Source organism: Protopterus annectens, chromosome 5.part0 (assembly GCF_019279795.1).
Source record: "Protopterus annectens isolate FY-2018-M chromosome 5.part0, PAN1.0, whole genome shotgun sequence".
Taxonomy (NCBI): Eukaryota; Metazoa; Chordata; order Ceratodontiformes; family Protopteridae; genus Protopterus; species Protopterus annectens.
In genome coordinates, this window is record NC_056735.1 from 1488828482 (window position 1) to 1488842692 (window position 14211).

General features: G+C 35.5%; 1 protein-coding gene across 1 annotated transcript in view; it reads right to left on the minus strand.

The window, feature by feature from the left end:
• NARS2 (asparaginyl-tRNA synthetase 2, mitochondrial) overlaps positions 1-14211 on the minus strand; it is a 1353496-nt gene that overhangs the window by 1291270 nt on the left and 48015 nt on the right. The gene's annotated exons all lie outside the window — the stretch shown is intronic.

The following is a 14211-nucleotide window of genomic DNA, read 5'->3' on the forward strand; positions in this document are numbered from 1 at the left end:
GTAACTGCAACAGCAGTTACAAGGATGTGCCTTTTCCTTTTTCTCCTCACCAACTAAGGCTCTTCCAAAGCCGTGATCAACAAGTGAGGAAATAAATGGATATAATGCAAATAACTGCAGTAGCAGTTAGAAGGGTGTAATGTGTATGTGGGTTAATATTTTGCACTGTATGTAGCTAACAATAATAACCATAAACAATGTACTGATGCTATTACTTATGTATTTCTTTCATTTGACAAGAAGGCATCTTTACAATGCACAGTCAATAAAGTGCTGGGTACCCTTATTCTGCGTGTGTGTGTGTGTGTGTGTGTGTGTGTGTGTGTGTGTGTGTGTGTGTGTGTGTGTGTGTGTGTACACCTGTGCATATGTATGCAAATCTGTGCGTCTCTGGCTCTGCCTGTGTGTGCAGACATTACTAGATGCTAACATAACCTTACTTCCTTGTTAACCGTAACCCTATACCTTACATTAGGGAAAAACCCTTTTCATAATACTGCCACTAAACAAGACATTCAAACAAGTATCGTGTATAGCACCACACAGGTACAATACTAAATGTATCCTTTTCTTAGCCCTTACTCCAACCTTAAACAGAAATCACATGCACAAACACCCCCAACCCTGACTGTTGACAAGAAAAACTCAAACCAACACTTCCCTTATCCACGTTAACTAGCACCCACTACAGCTATATTCGACAAACTAGCACATTCAATCAAACACTACAAGATTCAACGAAATGTACATTCAAGGAGCTGACATATTTCCATATACATTCGTGTGTGTGTGTGTGTGTGTGTGTGTGTGTGTGTGTGTGTGTGTGTGTGTGAGACAGAGACACACACGGAAACCTCAGCATTCCAAGCAATGTGATTTGACTCTTAAAAAAGTGGAAGTCTGTCCCAGTCCAACTACTTGGGCTATACTGCCAGATGTAATAGCTGGTCTGCTGCACTCTGAACAAAACTGTACAGAAATCGGAGACAAATTTTTCATCTACATGACCATGGTGTCATTTACACATTAAAACAATGTCGGCTGTAAAGACAATTTCACGCTGGGATCCAAGGAGATCTTTCCAGGCTCGTCTTGATATGCAACTCATTAAGACTGAGATAATTTCCTCTATGGAAAAAGGATTCATATAGACCGTCTCTAATAAAAAAGGGGGTGTATTAGGAAAAGCACCCAAATTTAGTTAATTTTTGTCTTATTTTAACAAGTTAATTCCAGATAAATTGCATTTTGATAAGATGAGATTGCTATAAGGAATAGTGGGCCAGTACATCCACCTAGTAAACAAATGGCAAAAACAAATTAATTAACAGCAATACAATCTGTCTAGGTTTACTTTTTAATGCTATGAGTTGTCTTACTTTTCATTAAAATATAATTTTATGAAGAGTATTATACTCAAATCTATATGTACACTTCTATATCTTAATAAATGTACACATGAAGTATATTTTCCTTTTTCCCGAAATTCTGATTCAATATCCTGACTAAAGAAAAAGGCAAGTCACACCTCTTTCCACATTTTCTCTGCATTCTACTTCAAAACCTATGTTTCCAAAGCTTTATAAAATAGACTGTAGGAGGGTTTTGATAAATGACAGCCCTACCCAGAACATGACACAAAAATCACACAACTGAAGGTCTGAATGAAAAAGATGGAGGGGATGGGTACACTGAAAGCAAAACGAAAAGGGGCTAAAATATAAGCAGTATGTCAACAAATATGTTTTAAGTCGATTTTAACTATCTCATAAGCTCAAACTTCCTTGACAAGTAAAACAGTAGATAATCTAATTTTAAAAACATACCAAGTTGTCAGAGAATAAAGCTTTCATATCAGTCCATGTACAAACATCAAACTTCTTGGAAAACCGCTGCCATCTACTGGGGAAAATGAAAATTGCGTGGAAAATGTTTTGTGAAAGGTACTACCTGTATTTTCAACCAATTTACTACTACATTTTCATAACAGAGTAAATCCAATTGTCTAGTGAACCTCTAAAAGTGTGAACTCAAGAAAAACATCAAGAAATATAGAAGCATAACTGCACACTGACAAATTTATGAATTATAATCAACTAAGTAAAATATGTATAATACAGCACAGTAGGAAGGATGCATTAATTTAAGCAAGACTGACAGCCACTAAATTCAAAAACAGGCAATACAAAATAAAATCTAACTTAGAATCCACTGCATGAAAGTGTGTTTCAGAAAAGGCATAAAAGAATTATTTACAAAGACTGTAGACATCAGCAGAAACAAGTACCTAGTTTCTAAGGTACCCAGCAAAATAAAAGGAAGGTTGAACAGTTTTAAACAACGTGCTCAGTCCTACAGTATGTAAGTGAAAATGTACAAATGAAGATCAGATTTTTAACACAAATTAAAGCGATTTTAAAAGTAGGCAGAAAAGCGCGGCAATTACCGAGTCACTTCTTTAACAAAAAAATCATAAATGTATTAACTTTTACATTTTAATATTTCTTCCTCAGTTATTAAGAAAAACAGCTTTAGTTTTTTCATTCATAGCTGCTTTACTGCCTTGCTAAACAAGAAAGGAAATGACTGCTGCTGTAAACAGAAAGGGACACAATTCTGGACAATCTGCTCATGTACACTGCATAAAACCAAAAACAGAGACATAAAGCCTCGCTGCTGAGCAGCATGTTCCTGACTTTATGAAATGATTGACTGCTTGCCCAGAGTACAACAAAAAATAATTTCAGTTAGGAACATAAATGCTACCCAGTCACACAAGTGAATACCTAGATTATCTCTGGACCCCCCTTTTTTGCTTAAAAGATACATATGCAGCAGTGAGGACTCTAAAGTCAAGGGTAAGGATCCTACATTAAATGGAAAGTTTACGAGCCGTAAGATCAGATCAAAATACCTCTACTTTCCCAGGAAAAAATGCACCGACATTATTAAGAAAGATAAACAGACCAAATTAAGGGGCACCCATTTTTGAACAGTTCCCACGTCACATGTAAAGGTGAAACATCACTAAATCACCAGCTTAACATACGTGCTTTACTTTCTGCCAAACCCGTGTCAATGTCAATGTGTACATTTACCAACTCTAAGCCTTGGCAAGGTCTTTTATGAGTTTACCACCTTTCAGTTTTGGGTTAAATGCTCTTCTACCTAGCATACCATACCTCTCAACCACTTTCAGCAAGAAATCTGGACAAAGCCTTCAATAATGAGGGGACAAATGCCCAAAAATAGGGGCACTTTTTAAATATTGCTCTTACAGACTTAGAAAAATTGATAGAATAACAGGTTTTGCATTACCATGAATGTCTGAAACTAAAATGTCTGTAATTAATTAGTGACTTTAACCCTCAGTGACTTGTCATTGATTTGTCAAAAACTACAATTTTATGAGAAACGGACCAAAAATATTGGGCAAAAATCTGGACATTCTGCGAAAATCTGTACAGTATCCAAACTGTCCTTAAATAGATCTAGTGTGCCTGCCTTCCTTATTTTAAAAGGGATTTCATTCCAAATTAAACATATCTGGCTGTGAAAGGTTTTTCTTCCTAATGAAGATATAAACTGAGGCACCAGTATGAAATTATTATTTCTTGTCGCACATATATGTTGCTTCTACTCTTACTCCCAAAGCAGTAGCAGTTTCTTACTTTTTCATGCATTTGTAAATTAGTATGAAATCACCCCTTAGTAGTAACTAATGAAGTAAAGAGAAAGTCTCTCCAACCTGCTCTTATAACATGACTTTCTCATATAAGTGATTGGTCTTGCAAATAAATATCTGAATCCTTTCTAACCTATTTATCTGCTAAGTATTACATGAGCACGCAGATGCACAAAACAACTGGTTTTATCACAGCTTTATATAATGGTAACAGGACACATTCTTACAGATTTATAATATTACCTAATAATCACCAGCATGCTAACCTTGAATGAGAGGGTTTTTTTACATCTATAATACTACCCAGGTCTGTAACATATTTCTCCGTATACAGACTAAAAAATATGGATAACAGGAATTATTTACCCCAAAATGAACAACTCTTGATTGGTTCACACAGAACTCTATATTATGCTGTTCTTGACCACTCCTCAAGTTCACGAAGATGGCCTTGTAATCTTTCCTGGTCTCTAACATTGGTAACAGTTATCCCCACTTCCATATCATCAGCAAACTTTCTAATCCAAATGTTATTATTGTTTGGAAAATTAACTCATAAATATTATGAACAGGACTAGTCTGAAAATGGATTCCAAAACATTTTTACTGGTTGACAAGGTATATTCGGTTTTCATTCTACATGTTCTCTCAACGAGACAGTTTCCTATCCAGCTATTGATGGGTCTAAATTAGTTCGCCGAAATGTGATTTCAGCAAACACCTAATCATTGACCCATATGCAGAGAAAATCGCTTCAGTGATTCTCTGAATTTAACAAGGGCAAAGAAGTAGTTGGCCGACTACACAACTTTGCCCTTTTCTCCACTCTAGTGCACTCACCGGAGTTGGTATATATAGTTGGGGGGGATGGGAGAAGCTTCCCACTTGGGTGCGTTCAATTTACTTAGATGTCAGTCCATTGTGCTGCAGGACAAGTGTTTATTTGCCCTAGGCAAATTCAGCGAATTTGCTGGATAGGGGGTCGATGATTTGGTGTTTGCTGAAATCACATTTCGGCGAACTAATATAGACCAGCTATTGACATAACTGTTCAGCTCAAACCTTTTATAGCCTTCACTATTTCTTCATGAGAAACAGTGTCAAAAGCCTTGTTCAGATCCAAGTACAGCACACCACAACAAGCTCAAGTCAAGTGCCTCCCTCACAGGTTGATAAAAACTGATCAGATTAGATATACACAACGGCCCCTCTGTAAAACCATCTGGTATAAATCAGAACTGATTTTCAGACTGCTTTTAATAAGTTCACATGCTACTTATTCAAAGCACTTATCTAGAATACAGGTAAAACTTACAGGGTGATAAATATCAATGGATGATGAAGCATCCCCATTTGGAAATTGGTACCACTGCTGCATCTTTCCAAACACAAGGGACAATCCCTGAACTAAGCATATTTTGGTACAGATACTGCAAACTTAGTACTACTTGTTCTTTTATTTTTGATAAGAAACCATTTAGCTCATCAGTTTCAGCAGATGTAAAAGGTTTTATTGCATTGATAGCCCTACTCATTGTATTTTCAGAAATAATGAGACATAAGTCTAAACTGCTTATCCAGTCTGAATCTTTATACGTAGTTGTATTCCTGGAAAATGTTGTGAACTATACCCCCACACGTGTGTTTGCAAATTGGCTTGGATTTGTTACATGCACCTCACTGATTGCTATACATAGTGGTGGGCAAACCTGGGATTTGTGAAGAGAGACAAGCCAGAGCTGAGCCACAGGTATAGTTTGCCTCTGAGAGCCAATTAAGAGCCGAGCTAGAATGCAAAGTGGAGAAAATAAAAGAGCAGCACTGAGCTCCAAACACACATGCATACACCACATACTTTGTCCTTTAGAAGCCAGTCAGTCAGTTTCATTCACACAAAACCACCCTCCCCCAACACCAAACAAAACAGCAACTTTCTGTAAACACTTTGCTTGTCTGATTTTGATTTATTTATTTATTTATCTATCCTTTGTTAACTGAGAAAGTCTCTCTAAGCTAGTAGCCTCTTTTTGGGGAGACCAAAAGTGAGAATTATAATACTAGGGGAAATTTGGTCAAGGCACTGTGGAACTTCCCTTAGTTGTTAGAAGAGTGCTTGCTCTGATCCTAGCACATTTGCGGTTGGGAGAACAGCACTTAAGGAGATCCAAGATGGTGGATACCACAGAGGTGTACGCCAGTGCAGTAGTTGAGGCTCTACAGGATTCTGACAAGCTATTTCAGCAAAATGTGTTTGTCTCATCAGATGCAAATGTTCAAAACAATTATGGATGTTTTATTGCAACCCTCCAGTCGAGGCAGGGGGATGCAGAATGATTTTTTTGGAGAATTGTTGTTGCAGAATGAGCTGAAGCATGGAAAAGATATTTCAATGAAATTATGGACAAAATGCAATTGGAGGAATCAAAAGCCATTTTAAAAAGAGACTGCCAGAAAAAGAAACCATATGGAGAGACTGTTAAGGAACAGCGGAAATTAAATGTCTACAACCAAAGGAAATTCATGGTAAGAATTCAAAACAAGGAAGAAAAAGGAATGGACAGATATGACCCTTGGGATAATTTAATTGTCCCACTGGGAATGAAACTCATGAGGTAAAAGCTTTTATTCTTATTTATAAAGAAACATGTTATGATACTATTTATGAGACTGATTCTGTTCTGGAAAGTTTATAAAAAGAAAAAACTGCAGTCCATGGAACTCTTACATGATTAAAGCATTTCACAGAGCGAGAGAAACAAAAAAGAAAATACATGTTCAGTTTTGAACTGAAGTTGAAAAACAGACTCTAAAGAGACATCTAAGCAAACTTTGCTAATGTCCAAGTGTATGACAACAGAGGATTATGAACTCTCATATTGTACTGAAAATAGAGAAATAAAAACATCATTAATATCCCTAGTACAATAAATGTAGAAGGTAACAGAAGTGTTATAAAATACTGGGGACAATCTAAAACATGTTTTTTTCTGTGGAAAAGATTTGATAAGTAACTGCGATAAGAGAAAATGCTATATTTGAGGAGAAACAGGTCATGATGCAAAAAAGTGTGAACTGGTAAAATGAGATAAGAAAAATACCAATAAAAGATAAAGTCAAAGTAGTGAAACAAGATCAGGGTAAAAATAAAGATAAGGATAAAGAGAAAAATGAAACAGAAAATATTGCAGAAGAAAGTTCTGAAATGAGTGATGAGGAAGACTGGAAAACAGTGAAAGGTAAAAGTAATTTAAGTGTCAAAAGAAAAAGAGATAGTAAAAGAAAGTTTAAAGGGAAAACTGTAAAACAGAAAAATAAAAAACTGATAAAGCAAATTAGATAAATACTCCAAATGTATACAATTCTTGTAAGAACGGCATTAAAAAAATAAAACAAGAAAATAAAGTACTGGAAAACAAGATTTCCTTATATGAAGTAGATAAGGTACTTGGGCAGTTAATTTACACATTTACAGTTGCTTTCAGGAACAGATGGAATAGGTGCCAATTTTATAAAATGTTATGGACTGGCAGAAAAAACACAAAGTTATGAGTGAGTAGTTAAATAAAAGTTTTATGTATAATGATTTATGCAGTGGTATACTTAAATTTGTATGGAAAATGAATATAAGATTTTTATGAAAATAATTCAGAACAGAATGGAAAGTAAAATGAAATGCATTATGGAAAGGAGTATGTATAGTTTAAAAATAAAAGGATGTCAAAAAATATTATTAATAGTAAGGGAAACTGGACATTATAAATAGGTCTGATGAAACAGATTATGATAGGAGATTTAGATAAAGCATTTAATACAGTACAATATGAACTTTTGTGAATAATTATGGAAAGGTATAACATTAGTGAGAAAATTAACAATGTGTGTTGTTCTGCATATAATAAAAATAAAGTAAAAGTTTACTGAATGGATGGTTAAACAAAGCACTAGATATAAAGAATGGCAAATATCAGGGATGTCCTATGAGTAGCATGTTTGCATTAGCTATGAATGTATTAGTTAGAGATGTAAATTTGCATATGAAAGGTGGTACTTGTATTACAAATGAAGGGATATAAATTCTAGTTATGTTTACTTATGCAGATGATATATCAATTACAGGAAACAATGTCTGAATGAAAGTTACATGTTATGTACATCAATGTTTAAACATAATAGGCATGACTACATAAAGAAAAAAGTAAAGGACTGGGTGATATAATAAAGTCAGGAGGAATATCTTTTTTGATGAAAGAAATCTCTGTGTTAGAAATAAGATCTAGGGGTAATGAAATAGGATAATAGATTTAATAACGGAGTTTTGTTGTTTTTGGAAAACATACAAGCTATTGTTTAATAAAAAAGTTTATTTGATTAATTCATTTCTACTGCAAAATACTGCACATTTAGGTAGTGTCTATATGTTGTCAATAATCTACGAAAAATAAATTCTGCAAGTATTTTTTTTTCTTTTATATGAGGTTCAAGATTGAATCCAGTGAAGAGAAAAATCTTACCAATGGATAAGGAAGATGGAAGATTAGGATTAATGAACTCCATTCTTTATGCTGCTGCTTTGAATTCGTATAACTTTTTGATTTTATAAATCATAAAAATGAAAAGTTAGTAGTAAATTTATTAAAGTAAAAATATGTGTCACTGGGATACTTCAAAATTTTCAAAAGAAGAGAATAATGTTTAAATGAAGAAAGGAGATTTTACCAAGAAAAACATTGATGGAAAATAAAAAATTAATGAAATCGAGAGGAATTTGTGGTATAAAAATATCATGACACAATATTATTATGTTAATCCTTAGCCTGAAATAGGGAATGAACAAGTTAAAGCTATAAAAGTATAAAAAGCATGGTGTAATAAGCGGGTAGAATGCCAAGATTTTTTATGGAGATTAGTGATTAATAAATTATCAATAAAAGGAAATATGCCATATAAAAAAATCAGTGAAAGTAATTTTATATATCGTGGTAAAGAAGAAACTACAAAATATGTTTTCTTACAATGTATAAGGGTTGCAAAATTGTGTGAAAAATTATATGAAGAAGAGTTCTTTAAAAATAAAAAGGATGTAAATGAAATAAATACTGATATGATTATGTATGGATATTACAGCCATAAAAATAAGGAATGTATTAGATAAATGATTATTTTACATTGTGTGGACCATTTGGAACGAAAGGATAAATGAAATCATGTTAAATGGTAAATGGAGACTACCAGTAATTTTAAGAAAAATTAGATGTGATTGTGGAAAAAGGAGTGGGGGTCAGATAAGGAAGATAATAATGAAAAGTAGGATATTTATGAGTGTATGACAATAACAGAAAGGAATGGAAAATTGTACACTGTATAAATCGTAAACATGTAAATTTGTAAATAGCATTAAATAAAGAACTCGTATCCTTTTCAATAGGTGCCATGGGATAATTTACATCCACCTAAGCTATCACCAACTCAGGCAAATGGGGCCTTAGTTTAGTTAATGTCTCATCTAATAAATGGCAGATGAAGGAGTACAGCACTCCCCCTTATGCTGCACTGTAGTGTCAGCAATTGATTTACCTGGTATAGGAATGGGACCCACAGCCTTCTGCTTACAGGATGGAAACACCACCCCTTCCTCCCCAACATGCCATGTCTGTGATTACTCAACAATGTTGGTATAAATGCCCTGTGTTTTCACAGATTTCTTGCCTCCACCCAAAAGATAGCCACTTTCTCTTTCCCACTAATGTCTACCACTGATGAAGATGAAAATAATGAATCTTAACCTCTTAGCTCAACAAGCAGGGACAAAATACAAAAATAAAGCATAAAGAGCCAAAATCAGGGGCATAGTTTAAATAGTGCCCATGGGGTGGCCGTGGTGGTGCAGCGGTTAGCGTTGCCACCTCACAGCAAGAGGTTCTCCTGTTCGATCCTCGGCTGGGGTGCCTTCTGTGCAGAGTCTGCATGTCCTCACTGTGGTCATGTGGGTTTCATCCCACATCCCAAAGACATGCTGTAGGTGGATTGGACACTCTAAATTGGCCCTAGGTGTGAGTGCATGTGTGTGTGCCTTCTGTGGAAGGTTGGGAGCCGGGCTGGCAATGACACTGTAAAATGCCAATCATGAGCGGACAGGTGATCCGCTGTGGCGACCCCTAACAGGGAAAAGCCGAAAGAAGAAGTTTAAATAGTGCCCATACACATACAAACTACTGCAATAATATTTACATTAGTATGCATTTCTGAAGAATATACAGTCTAATTGTCATTATTTAGTGACTATAGTCCTCAACAGTTTGTCAGAAAAACAAAAATATGAGAAAAAAATCAGGGACCATTCTGTGATATCGGACACAGTTGAGATACTAGCCAATGATTAATGTATTCCAACTTTATTTTCACATACTTACAGATGCTTCTCTACCCACAGCAAGCCAAATCAATAGCTATTTCACCCGACTTTGTTTTTCATACTCAGATTACCTTGGAATCTTTGGGGTCTCTTCCACTGCTAGATATGTTCAGTATGATACATCCCAAACAGAGCAGAGTTTGATGATCGGTCTGGTCATTGCAGAATATAAAGAGGCAAGGACTTAGCTACATCTAGAGGAAATACCCTTTGCAATCATATGTGCCAGACAATGATTTCCTCATCACTAATTAAATATGATAATCAAATGAAACGGAAGTTATCTTCCCATGAGTTAAGGTCTCTCACATCTTCACTTAGAAGTGTGGGGTGTTTTCTATACTGTAAGCTGGATGGAGGGTTTTCTTTGCCAAATGCAACAATATTACATTTTGTAGCATTTAGTTTAAGTTGATTTTCAAAGTATCATCTATTTACATGGGTAAGTTTACTTTCTAGCTTCTAAATATCAAAACGAGATTTAAGAATAACACCCAGGTTACAATCATCTGCAGACTTAGTTAACTAGAGTTCCCCATTTTTGATTTGGAGATCACAGAAGTACATTCTGAATAGCAGATATAGGTTCATAGGTATCCCAACACAGATCCATGTGCTACCCACATGGTTACTTTCATGCAGTCAGGGAATGTGCGTGCCACACTAGGAGAGCGGGTTTTGTACCTCAGCCAATTAGTTATCTATGTAACTACATATGAATCAATTTACAATGCATTTAGGTTGTTAATAATGTTGGCATATGATATGCTATCAAATGTCTTGCGGAGGTCTAGGTATGCTGTATGAACAGCGTGACTACTATCCATGGCCTGCATTACTCTCTCAAAAAAAAAAAAAAAATCAGCAAATTCATTAGACAAGATCTACCTTTAACAAAGGCAACTGTTGGGGTCAAGCCTTATAAGACTTTTTTGTATTGTAGTTATGACCTCTGTTCCATGGCTTTACAGATGAGACTTGTCAGGCTGATGGATCTATAATTACCACAGTCATGGTGAGGCCTCCTTTGTGGAGTAGCATCGCAACTGCTGGGCACCAAACCTTGAGAACAAATACTGTGGATAAGCCCAGGTAGAACAATTGTAGGCGCACGTCCCAGAGTGCTAGTTTAGTGCTGTTCAGCAGGCAGCCTAGTATGTTATCTGTTCCCAAAGAGGATGACATTTTTGTTCTAGGATAAAAACACAGACTTATACAATTATAAATTTCAAATCCATCTTAGTATATCATCCACCACGTTACTTCAGGGTTTTTCAGTAAGAGTTCAGTGACCACCTGACCTAATTCACAGATCTTTATTATTGTTAATTCTATGTGACTTTCTGTGTTAGTGACAAGACCCACAAATTCACACAGTTTCTCTGTCTTTATGGACAACTTGGGCTTCATTAGAGTAGTTTCTAATGTCACCCATAAATCTGGCCAACCACTGGGCTTAATATTCTAGTGTGATCTTGAAGCCAGGGATGTGGTTGAAAAGCCAGTCTCCTCAACATTCCCATGCTACCATTGTCCAGAATCAGAGCTGATCATTGGTCATTATTTGAAGAGAGTCAACTATATCTGTATTTGTTTCATACTATCAATATGGTTCTGCACTGAGCAGCGGGATAATTTGAGGTCACCTGGGGTGAAAGCTGAGAAATTGTTAAAAAAACACCAGTAAAATACATCATAGTGGGTAAAATTCAATTACTTGCTAATAATCTACTGTATAGATGTCAGCATAGAAAAATTTTGAAAGTAAAAGAAAATCAAACAGAAACGGAGAAAAAAGCACTGGCTAAGGAGGAGCCTTCATTCTTAACTATTCCATGCCACACCCAACCACATACAGGTTTAAACCAGTTGTCACCCTTAACTCCAAGCATGAGCCTAAAGAATAATTTAGACAGGAATTCCTTCTCCAGACTTGTTCCTTACTTATGGAGTCTTCTCCACCCTAACCTCAACATCAGTTCTACTTATTTCTTTTGTTTCATAAAACAGGCCATCTCATTTGTTACATTCTGGTCATGTGATTATACAAAGCCACTGTGATTCTTTCCTCTACATGTAGTTTTTCATTAGCTCCTTCTAAGCAAATTCCCTTAACTATTATTACAATAGCCTTCCATTTTCTCATCTAATATTTCTTCACTATTCTGCCTTTTTTGTTTTGTCTTCTAAGATCATAAGTTAGCACTTGTCACTTTGTATAAAGCACTACACCTCCTAATTTAGACTATTGCAATTTGAACCTTCCTAATTTAAAAACTAGGTCCATAATAATGGAATATTTTAATATTTATTTTATGATTATGATAATCACGTTACTGATACTATGTTTTATTCTTTACCCATGTTCTTAGTCCATACTTTAAAATAAGCAATTCTATGTTCAACACAAGGAACCCGGTTATCATAAGCATAAATAAAACTACAGCTGGATGGTGAAGAGAGTACATGCCACAGAATAAAGGAAAGAAGTTGTACCATCTTTATGGCAATCCTTTCATAAGAATGCCCATAACTGTCAAAATACTAAATGACCAATAACATTTTCTGTAGCTGTATTTCCACATACATGTACTCATGCCTCCTCACAGATCAGGTACTAGCTGATTAGGTATGCCATACATACCTTAGTCATTCTGTTTTTTTCAGTACACTGTGTGTAAATACATGTTGGTTCTAATAAATGGGCAATGTGTCTTTAAAATGTGTGGTGCAGTACATTCCCACATTGAGTTAGTCTGGCAAATACACTGTACTAGCCATTTAGTATGGCACAGATGACTAATTAATGCTGTATAAAAAGGAAGTAACTTGAAAAGTTTCAATAAGGAAGTTTGTTCTTCAGCTGGAGGTTCATAAGGAAAGCACTGGAACTTGCCCAGAAGACCCGAGAGATGTGGAGTGTGACAGCACAGTGGGGACTCACTTGCACTTGTGGATTATACTTCTGGTAGAGTATAAAAAGTAACTTGGAACCAGAGAACATGCAAAATGTAGCCTGTATTTTAATCAAAAACAACAATAAACATGCAATTTCACACAACTCCTCTAATTATTGTGGATTTTACTTAGAAGATTAAGATACAGCTGTAACAGGGGCCTGCTTGAGGTCTACAGCCTGGGACTTTTAAAGTCAGCCTATTCCTGGAGGGCCTGTGAGAGACTGTACTATGGTTGACAAAATGAAACCTCAGATTTGTATCAAGCCAGATGGGGTATTATTTTGATTTTGCTGTGACTTTGCAGAAAATAAATCTGTGTTTTATGCAAGTCCTGCCTTCAGTGTTTCTTGGAACTTTACATTTGTGTGTGTGTGTGTGTGTGTGTGTGTGTGTGTGTGTGTGTGTGTGTGTGTGTGTGTGTGAGAGTGAGTGAGTATGAGTGTGTGCGTATGGTTGGATGTATGTGTTTACATATATACACACACACACACACACATACATATATATATATATATATATATATATATATATATACACATACAAACACAGAAACTTTTATATAGTTATATTTTATATATTTACATAGTTACACACATATATTTGTGAACATACGTAACAATACGTGGGTGTGGGTGTTTTATATTTATAGATCTATGCATAGATAGATATAACCTACTTTAAATCTGTAGTGTACATGCAAATTGCCACTTTAAGGACATAGTATTTCAATTATATGGCTTCTGAATGCCCAAGACTTTCATTCTTTACGTCTTTACTGGGGCCTTCAGGTCAATACAGCCAAACTGTACTTGCTGTAAACATGCCATGCTTTGCCCTGTTTCTGATCTCATTAGTGCAACATAAGTTGATTGTTTGGCCATACTTTGGAAACAAAGAGCTTAAAAATAAGCCTGATGTCAAAAAGCATTAGGGGGACTACAAAACATCTAAAATAGCATCCAAACCAAAGGGTAAGAAGGTCACACAGACAAAACAGTTAGTAAAACTGCAAGAAAGACCCAAACAAGTGAGTCTTTACTGTGTAATAACTTAAATCTCCTGTAATGGAGAACCATGGTATATATGCAACTAATCCCTTAATGGCCTACCAGTGTTTCACCTACATAGAAAATAGGCTTATTTTTAACCAATAC